Genomic DNA, 8,372 nt, shown 5'->3' with positions numbered 1-8,372 from the left:
ATTCTAGACTGCAGCTAAGAAGGCTCATGCACTGCAGCTCTACCCTGAGGCAAGCAGGGCAGAAAGCCCCATAATGCATCAGAGTCCAGAAGGTAATGATAAACTGCCCACAATAGCCTCCCAGGGAAGATGGGTGTTAGGTCCATTTTGACGGGAGCCAGTCCAAGAGACGTTTTGAGAGTTTAAAAAATTTTATTGCATTCTCTCACAGAGGGCTGAGACCAGTGTGTTGATGTCAGCCCTGAGGGGGTGGTTAGGTTCTCTTATATAGGGTAAAAGTATGCAGTAGAGGGTCAGGATGTGGGTGCACCAGCTGGTCAAGCGGAGGGGAGGGCTCGAGTGGGTGGAGTCAAAGGAGGGGAGTGCACAGGTCAGTCAGGTGGAGAGGAGTTTTTCTTCTCTTGTCTGCCCCAAACTATGAGAAAAGGCTTAAAACAGTATATATTTCAGAAAACATGTCCTAGCAGGAGAGATTAAGGTAGTTCACCCTAACATTCTTCCCTTTTTCTTTGTTTTAATGATATTAATCTTAATAATCAACTCAGAACTGGGGAGCATGGGTGAAGGTCTGTCTTCTATAGTGTCTTCCATGCTGTTAAGGGGCATGAACCCTGACTGAGAGTCTGAGAGTCCGAATGAGAGTCACCTAGGGAGAGGAGTTTGTAGTGAACAGTCCAGAAAGCTAGCACTGTGGCAGGAGGGTGGCTATGCTGTAAGGAGTGGAGGACAATTATATCAATGTTTAGTTATTATATTATTTATCTGTACTAAGTTTTTGTTTCTTAAAGAGGAGCTTGAGGTCCTCAATGGGCTCACAAGAGTAGGTCTCAGGTTGAGGTTCCTGTGGGGACTTACAAGAAATAGGTTTAATTCAAGATAAAGAAGTAATCAGGTACCAGTATTTAATAAAGTCATAGGCATATACCCTATGAAAATAGGAAGAATAATACAAAGGTTAACCAATATATAAAATTATAAACCAGTTGAGAAGATTTCTAAATGCAAAGCTTTTGCTGGAAAGAAAGCAAGCAGTGACAATTGATAGATTGTCTGTAGGTGGAATATCTCTGGTGATGTTATTAGGTGCTAAGGTCTGTACAGCATATGATACAGCCTTAAAACTTTGAAGGCAGCTAATTGTACTTGAGTTTAATATTATAATTGGGCATTGTGATTTTTATTGGAACAGAATTTTTCTCCCTAAAATCATCCTCATTTTTTTTTTTATCAACGAGACTATTAGGTTTTAACTTGCCCTGATTATTTGTATAACCACACTAACAATAGTAATTTATTATATAGGCTTTTTCAGATTTACTTTGCTGGAATTCCACTTATAAAAAATATTCAGAGTGAGCTTCAGTCAGCCCCTCAGGCACAGAAGACAAGCCACACAGTTGCCTTCTGGCTTTGCCTGTAAAGGTCTGGGTGAATTCCTCAAGTTCTTGAGGTCCCCCAAATGTCTTGAGGTTCTTTCTGCCATCTCTCAGGAAAGCAACCTTCGTCCCTTACCTGGAAAGATTGCTATGAACCAAGGTAACAAGGAAGGCACCAGGCCATTTCTCCAAGGTGATTTTATTGGTTTTAAAGCCAATCTTTTATTCCTTAAGGCTTCTCAGTGACATCCAGAGTCCTGGCATGTCTCTCTCAGATATGGCCTTCCAGTCAAAGTCTTGTTTATTAAAACCGTAATGGGAACCTGATTTTATAAAGAGAATAGGATATATATATAATTAATTTTTTACAGAGAGGAAGGGAGAGGGATAGAGAGCTAGAAACATTGATGAGAGAGAAACATCAATCAGCTGCCTCCTGCACAGCCCCCACTGGGGATGTGCCAGCAACTAAGGTACATGCCCTTGACCAGAATTGAACCTGTGACCCCTCAGTCTGCAGGCCGACGCTCTATCCACTGAGCCAAACTGGTCTCGGTGAGAATAGATTCTTATTGGATTTATGCAAACAAACATATTGCCATAAGAACAATTATACTCACTCATTGAGAGTTGTCAAATTCTGGAGGGATCATGTAAGGAGAAAAATAAAAATGCTTCCACATTGCTTATGAAGATACTAGAGGCCCAGTGCATGAAATTCACGCACAGTCGGGGGGGAGTCCCTCAGCCAGGCCTGTGCCCTCTAACAGTCCAGGAGCCCCACGATGGATCGCCCCAAAGAGGTAAGCCCTGCCCACCTGGTTGGGGCTTCGTGATGGATCGCCTCCACAGAGGGAGACCCCACACACCTGCTGCAGTACTGCCACAGGGTAGCCTGGGCCTCCCTCTTTGGGGTGATCAATCGCACCTGGCAGAGGGAGACCCCACCCACCCACCACAGCCTGCCAGTTGGTGGCCTGGGCTTGCCTCCCTCTTTGGGGCAATTGTGGACACCCCCCTGCCCCCGCAATTGACTGATCACCCTGCAAGCCAGTGGCCTGGGCCTCCCACTGCAGGGCAATCATGGGGCAATGGCTGGGCCCCTGACCAATCGCATTGCACCCACCTTGGCTGGCCTGGTGCCAGTGAGTGTCATAACGTGGTCGTCTGGATGGTTGTTCCGCTGTTTGGCCGTTCAGTTGATTTCCATATTACGCTTTTATTATTATAGATAATTTACCAAATCAGTCTAGGGAAATAAATAAGCTTCCTTATATCTGGAATAAACTATAAACTTAAAATGACATGGTTATAGACTTGACCATAAATCAACTGACAAAGAACCTTGCTTTTCTGTAAGATATAACATTCCAAGATAACAATTTCTTGGCAAATAAAAATTATTATGAAATGACGTGAAGTTCATATTCTTAGATTCAATATAGAATTTTAATATATAAAGAATAAACAATATGTAAGATTTAAAAATGCTGCACATAGCTTATTGGAAGTGTTCATGGAGTACTGGAAGCAATTCATAAATGTCTCAATGTGTGGATCACACACATCTGGAGTACTACTGCCAGATGCCTCCCATAGGGAACCATTACTCTAGGCTTGTCTGGTGTCAATGATAGGACACCTGATACTCCTGAGAATTTCCTGTTTGAACTTGGTTCTGAATCTTTTAAGTTCCTTCCTAGAAAAAGACTAAAATTTCCAGAACACTTATTTTAATATTGATATATGTATATCATTAAACATACTTATTATTTTTTATTTGGCAAAGCTTCCCATGTCATGTGTCAAGCATCTTTTGAAATTTAAACTTTGGTAAGGCTATCAAATATACTTAACCAAAAGATCTATATATATAAAAGCCTAAGCGACCAGTTGACCAGCTGACCTGCCAGTAGCTATGATGCACACTGACCACCAGGGAGCAGACACTCAATGCAGGAGCTGCCGAGCTGCGGTGATTTAGCAGCTGCAGTTCTCGGGTGACGCACCCAGAACCAGAGAGGAGGGAGCCCGATTCCGGAATGCATCACCCGAGAACTGCCCTCTTGTAATTCAGGACCCCTTGAGGGATGTTGGAAAGCCAGTTTCAGATTGATCCACACTGCCCAGGCCGAGGGACCCCACCAGTGCACGAATCCATGCACTGGGCCTCTAGTTATATTATAAGTCTTTTGTACATTTAGGTCAAAGAAATGTACAGTTTTATGATAACTTTAAAAGATATTAATTATAGTTAAACCAGTTTTAATATCAAATATTTTGTCTAGACTATAGGATCTTATTTAATTTTCTGTTGGTCAACAAAATATTATATCCTAGTAGTACCAGCTGGAGCCAGAAAACACATTATAGATAATATATAGACAAATACATAAAGACCATATATATGATTCAAATTTCTAATTTTGTAGAGAAGATGTAAGATTTTTCATTTGCTTCTAATGATTTTTAAGAAGGCTAGAAAAGGGAAGTTCCCAAATACCAAGCAGAAAGACCTGCTGAAATTTTTAAGTGTTAAGGGCTGTGAATGAGCAGTGGAAACAAAGAAAGTCCAGGCTCCAATCTAAGGGCTTAAGCAATAAGAGAGAGCCTGGGAGGGGCCATTTTGGCTTTGCTGAAGAGTCAGAAATCACGATGACTTAATATGTGACATGAACCTCCTGTGTGGTGGGTAGGGAGTAGGTATAAGAGGAGGTATATATGCAAGCACTCTACACCAGAATGGCGTGAGGCTGTCATAGCAGGGCCAGGACTAGGGTGAGGTTAGTAAGAAACCTGGGCACAACATCCAGGAGGTACTAACTCTCGGAGTCATGCAAGTGCAGGGGTGGCATCAGAGTGTTTCCTCAGCCAGCATCATGGCTCCTGGTCAGAGTGGGGATTCAAGAAGGCCAGGTGATAAATTAAGCTCTTGCTCAAGTCTTTTCAAGGTGGTTCCAAGGGATCCACCCTCTGGCTATTTCGCCATCCTCAAATGTATAATTGAGACTGATTTTCTTAGCAGCTCCTCGTCTTCATATTGTTTTCCTGCCCTTAACATTATATAGAGAGGGCACATGAAAGTTCCTATGTTAGTGCCCTCTCCTAATAACCAAGATGGCAAATCAATAGAAATAATGAATCTTTGCTGAGTGAATTATTCTAAAAAATTTAAAGAATGCCGGGGTGGTAATACCCATTATTTCCCCCATTCAATTAACTTGTATGCCCCCTACAACACCACAGTTGTGGCAGATAATGGTGTACTAACTGAAGACTCAACCAAGTGGTATCTATAATTACAGCTACTGTGCCAGGTGTTATAGGTTTACTAAAACAGATATAATACTTAGTCTGTGACTAATGTGTTGGAAAATGCAATATTTTTTATCTCCATCAATATAAAAGAGCAAATTAAATAATATTTACATGGAAAGAACAGAAGTGTGTATAGACGTGCTCACTGTATTGCCCCAGGCTATATTAACGCTCCTGTTCCCTGTCACAATACAGTCCAGAGAGACTTTGATCATTTTAACATTTCACACTATATCTTGCGAGTCAACTATATTGATAAAATGTCATGATAATTATATTTGGTAAACAAGAAGTGAGACGGTCTAACGAAATGTGCCAGAGGGTAGGAGGTTTATTCTATCACAATTCTGGAGTCTGTCAGATCAGGTGAATAGTCTGACCACGCCAATTTATCCTTCCATAAGATCAACCCTTTGTATCTCTCATCCCTTAATACTAAGAAACAAACATAGCACCTAATGGGTTTCTGGATTTTGTAGACAACACGTACTTCTTCAGGGAATATTGCTACAACCCATTTATTGGGTACCTTAGAAGGCTATCAGTTTTGAGTGAGCCTCTGATCAAGAGAGAGCTCTATTGCAGGTCCAGGTTTTGAGCAGCCCTGACATTTAGATGCTGTAATCCAGCCTAGCCAAGGTGCTAGAGATACCCATGGTAGATAAGCACACTATGAAGAGTCTCTGGCAAGTCCCAACAAAAAAACTCATCATTCAGACCTCAGCTTCCAGAGCAAAGCCCTACCTTCTGCAGCAGAAAAGAAGGTCCTGTTCAGAAAGGAGGACCTGTTTGAAAAGAAGATTCTGAAGTGAATCTTAATAAAGAATGAGCACCTAACTGTGGAACATAAGCAACTATGAAACTGGAGTTATACATATTGTCAGATCCACCATGTCAAGAAATGGACCAATGCAGCAGTAATCCTTTGTATGATGGAAATGATATATTCAGGATTGAGCTCAAGTAGACACAGAAGGCACAGATAAGCTACATAAACAAGTGAGATGTTTGTCTCCCACATCTTTTGCAGCAGCACCTTACCTCAAACTTCGTGGGGTCCACACAACCTGATAAAGGAAGAAGGAAAACTTGGGTCTGATTTATGGATGGGTCAGGTTGGTATATTGGTATGAGCCAACTACTGCCCCAGCACATCCCCACTCAGGGGTGTAACTAAAGAACAGGACTGAGTGATGGTGAAGAATCCTCTCTGTGCCTAGGGCTTGGTGAAGAACAGCCATCAGGCTTATATGGACAGGAGTCCCCACCCCTGCTCCATAACTGGTCCATCCTAATGCAACTGAGGAATCCAAATCCTCACAACTTGATTGGTCCAAAAGGCACTTTTTTGATTGGTCAGAACAGAGCCCCTCTGATTGGCAAGGGCTGTACAGCTCTGATTGGATGGGGAAAGCCTTAGTCCTATTAGTTCTAATAGGATTCCAAGAACTCCTTAATAAGGGCTGACTAGATGGAAGAAATACAGTGCAGGCAGGCAATTCAGTGTAGGCTTGTCTGTGAAAAGCAGATTGTGTGAGAGGCCTCTGTGCAGAAATGACTGCACAATTAATATATCTAGGTAACGATGATCCAAGGTTGAAAAAATTACAAAAGGGGCCACAACCAGATGATCAAATACAATACCATCTTGAAAAAAAAAAAAAAGGAACAGAAAAAGAAAGACAAATTGAGTCTGACAAAGTTTCTACCAATTTACAGAAAATACAGAGGACAGGAAAATATATATTAAGTGGCATTATGGGGATACAATCAGCAAAACTCATATTGTGTAAAACCATAGGTCAAATGACAAATTTCTTTGATAAATAAATTTCAAGAACAGAGGTGGAAGAAAATCTTTAGATTAAAAGAGACTTATGAGTCAAATCAACCAGTCTCAGTGTGTGAACTTTATTTGGATCTTAATTCATACAAATTCTAAATTTAAAAGATTAGAAAATTAGAAATTTTAACATTGACTGGATATTTGATTATATTAAAGAATTATTAAATTTTTATGTGATGATATTGTAGAACTGGTTTTTAATAAAGCTTATAGAGCTTCAGTTATATTTACAGATGAAAAAGTGATCAAAGGTTTATTTCAACATAAAATATGAAAGAGGGGAAGGGGTAGGTGTAGGGAAATAAGACTGGTCATTAACAGATAATTGTTGAAACTGTTTAGTTTTGAACGTTTGAAATTTTCCATAGCAAATTATTTTTAAAAATAAGCATCATCAGCCCGGCCAGTGTTGCTCAGTGGTTGTGTTGACCTATGAACCAGGAACATTTCAAATCAGTAACATTTGATTCCCTGTCAGGGCACATGCCTGGGTTGTGGGCTCGGTCTCCTGTAGGGGGCATGCAGGAAGCAGCCAATCAATGATTCTCTCTCATCATTGATGTTTCTCTCTCTTCCTTTCCCTTCCTCTCTGAAATGAAATAGATATAGATATATATAGATATAGATATAATGCAATAATAGCAAATAATAAAGTTATAAAACAAAAACTAAGTAGTCTTTTTATAATATAGCTAATTGTGAGTCAATTATTTTTTCTCTCTACTATTCCCTCTGTCCCATATCCATTCAACTACTAAAATTCTGTTGATTCTACCCTTTTATTGCCATTTCTTTCCATCTAGTCCAAGCTAAATCTGTATATAGTGTACTTCTATTTTTATCTACCTCCAAAACTGTAGCCAGAATGGTATTTTTTAAAAAAACCATTTAATCATAGCCATCATACCCATGCTTTGTTTAAAATCCATGAGTGACTTCTTATTGATCATAGGATAAAGGCTAAAATTTTCAATATGCAGTGCAATGCCTTTCCGACCTCTGCCCTCACCAGCTTTATAATGAGGCACACTCCCTTGCCTTTCTATATACTCCAGCTACTTCTTGAATCTGCCATATTCATTCTCAACTCAGAGCATTCACACATGCTGGTTCCTCTGCCTGGAATGCCCCCTTCCCCCTACATACACCTCCATCCTTTAGATCTCACCTAAATGCTACCTTCTCAGAGTAGCTTTTCCATTATTCTTGGTCTAGGTGAAGTCAAATTTCTCACACCTTCATAACAACTTGTCACAACTGAAATTTAAATATTGTTAAAGTTATTTGTTTAGTGTCTGTCTTTCCTGCTATGATATAATCTCAAAGAGAAAAGAAACTAGATCTTATTATTATATCCCAAAAGCCTGCTATTTTGTCCAGTACATAGTAAAAGGTCAATATATCTTTATTAAACTAATAATGACTGGATTGATGAATAAATAAATAAATTTAAATACTGGTCCAATTATAAAACAGAGTTACCTGCACCATAATTACAATATTATACAGTTAACTTTAATGATGTTAGTCATACTCCCAAATAAAAGATTTGCAAAGCTTCAATGTACACGTACAGTATATAAACAAACAAAGGAGGAAATAAATGAGAAGAACTTTACTACCAATTCTGGTTATAGTTCCTCACTGATAATCCAAAAGTACTTACCAACAAAGAAAAAGATATATCTTAATGTATCATCCACTTTTCAAAGGAGGCACACATATATCCAGATAAATGTAGTTTTGATACAAGCTCTACTTTTCTATGCTAGTCGGACAGAAAACTCAGATTCTCTCAAAGAGTAATAAAGCCATACACCCTAAACATTTAT

The sequence above is a fragment of the Cnephaeus nilssonii genome (assembly GCF_951640355.1).
Source record: "Cnephaeus nilssonii genome assembly, chromosome: 4".
Lineage (NCBI taxonomy): Eukaryota > Metazoa > Chordata > Mammalia > Chiroptera > Vespertilionidae > Cnephaeus > Cnephaeus nilssonii.
The sequence above is the reverse complement of the archived record's forward strand: the minus strand, read 5'-3'. Positions refer to the sequence as shown.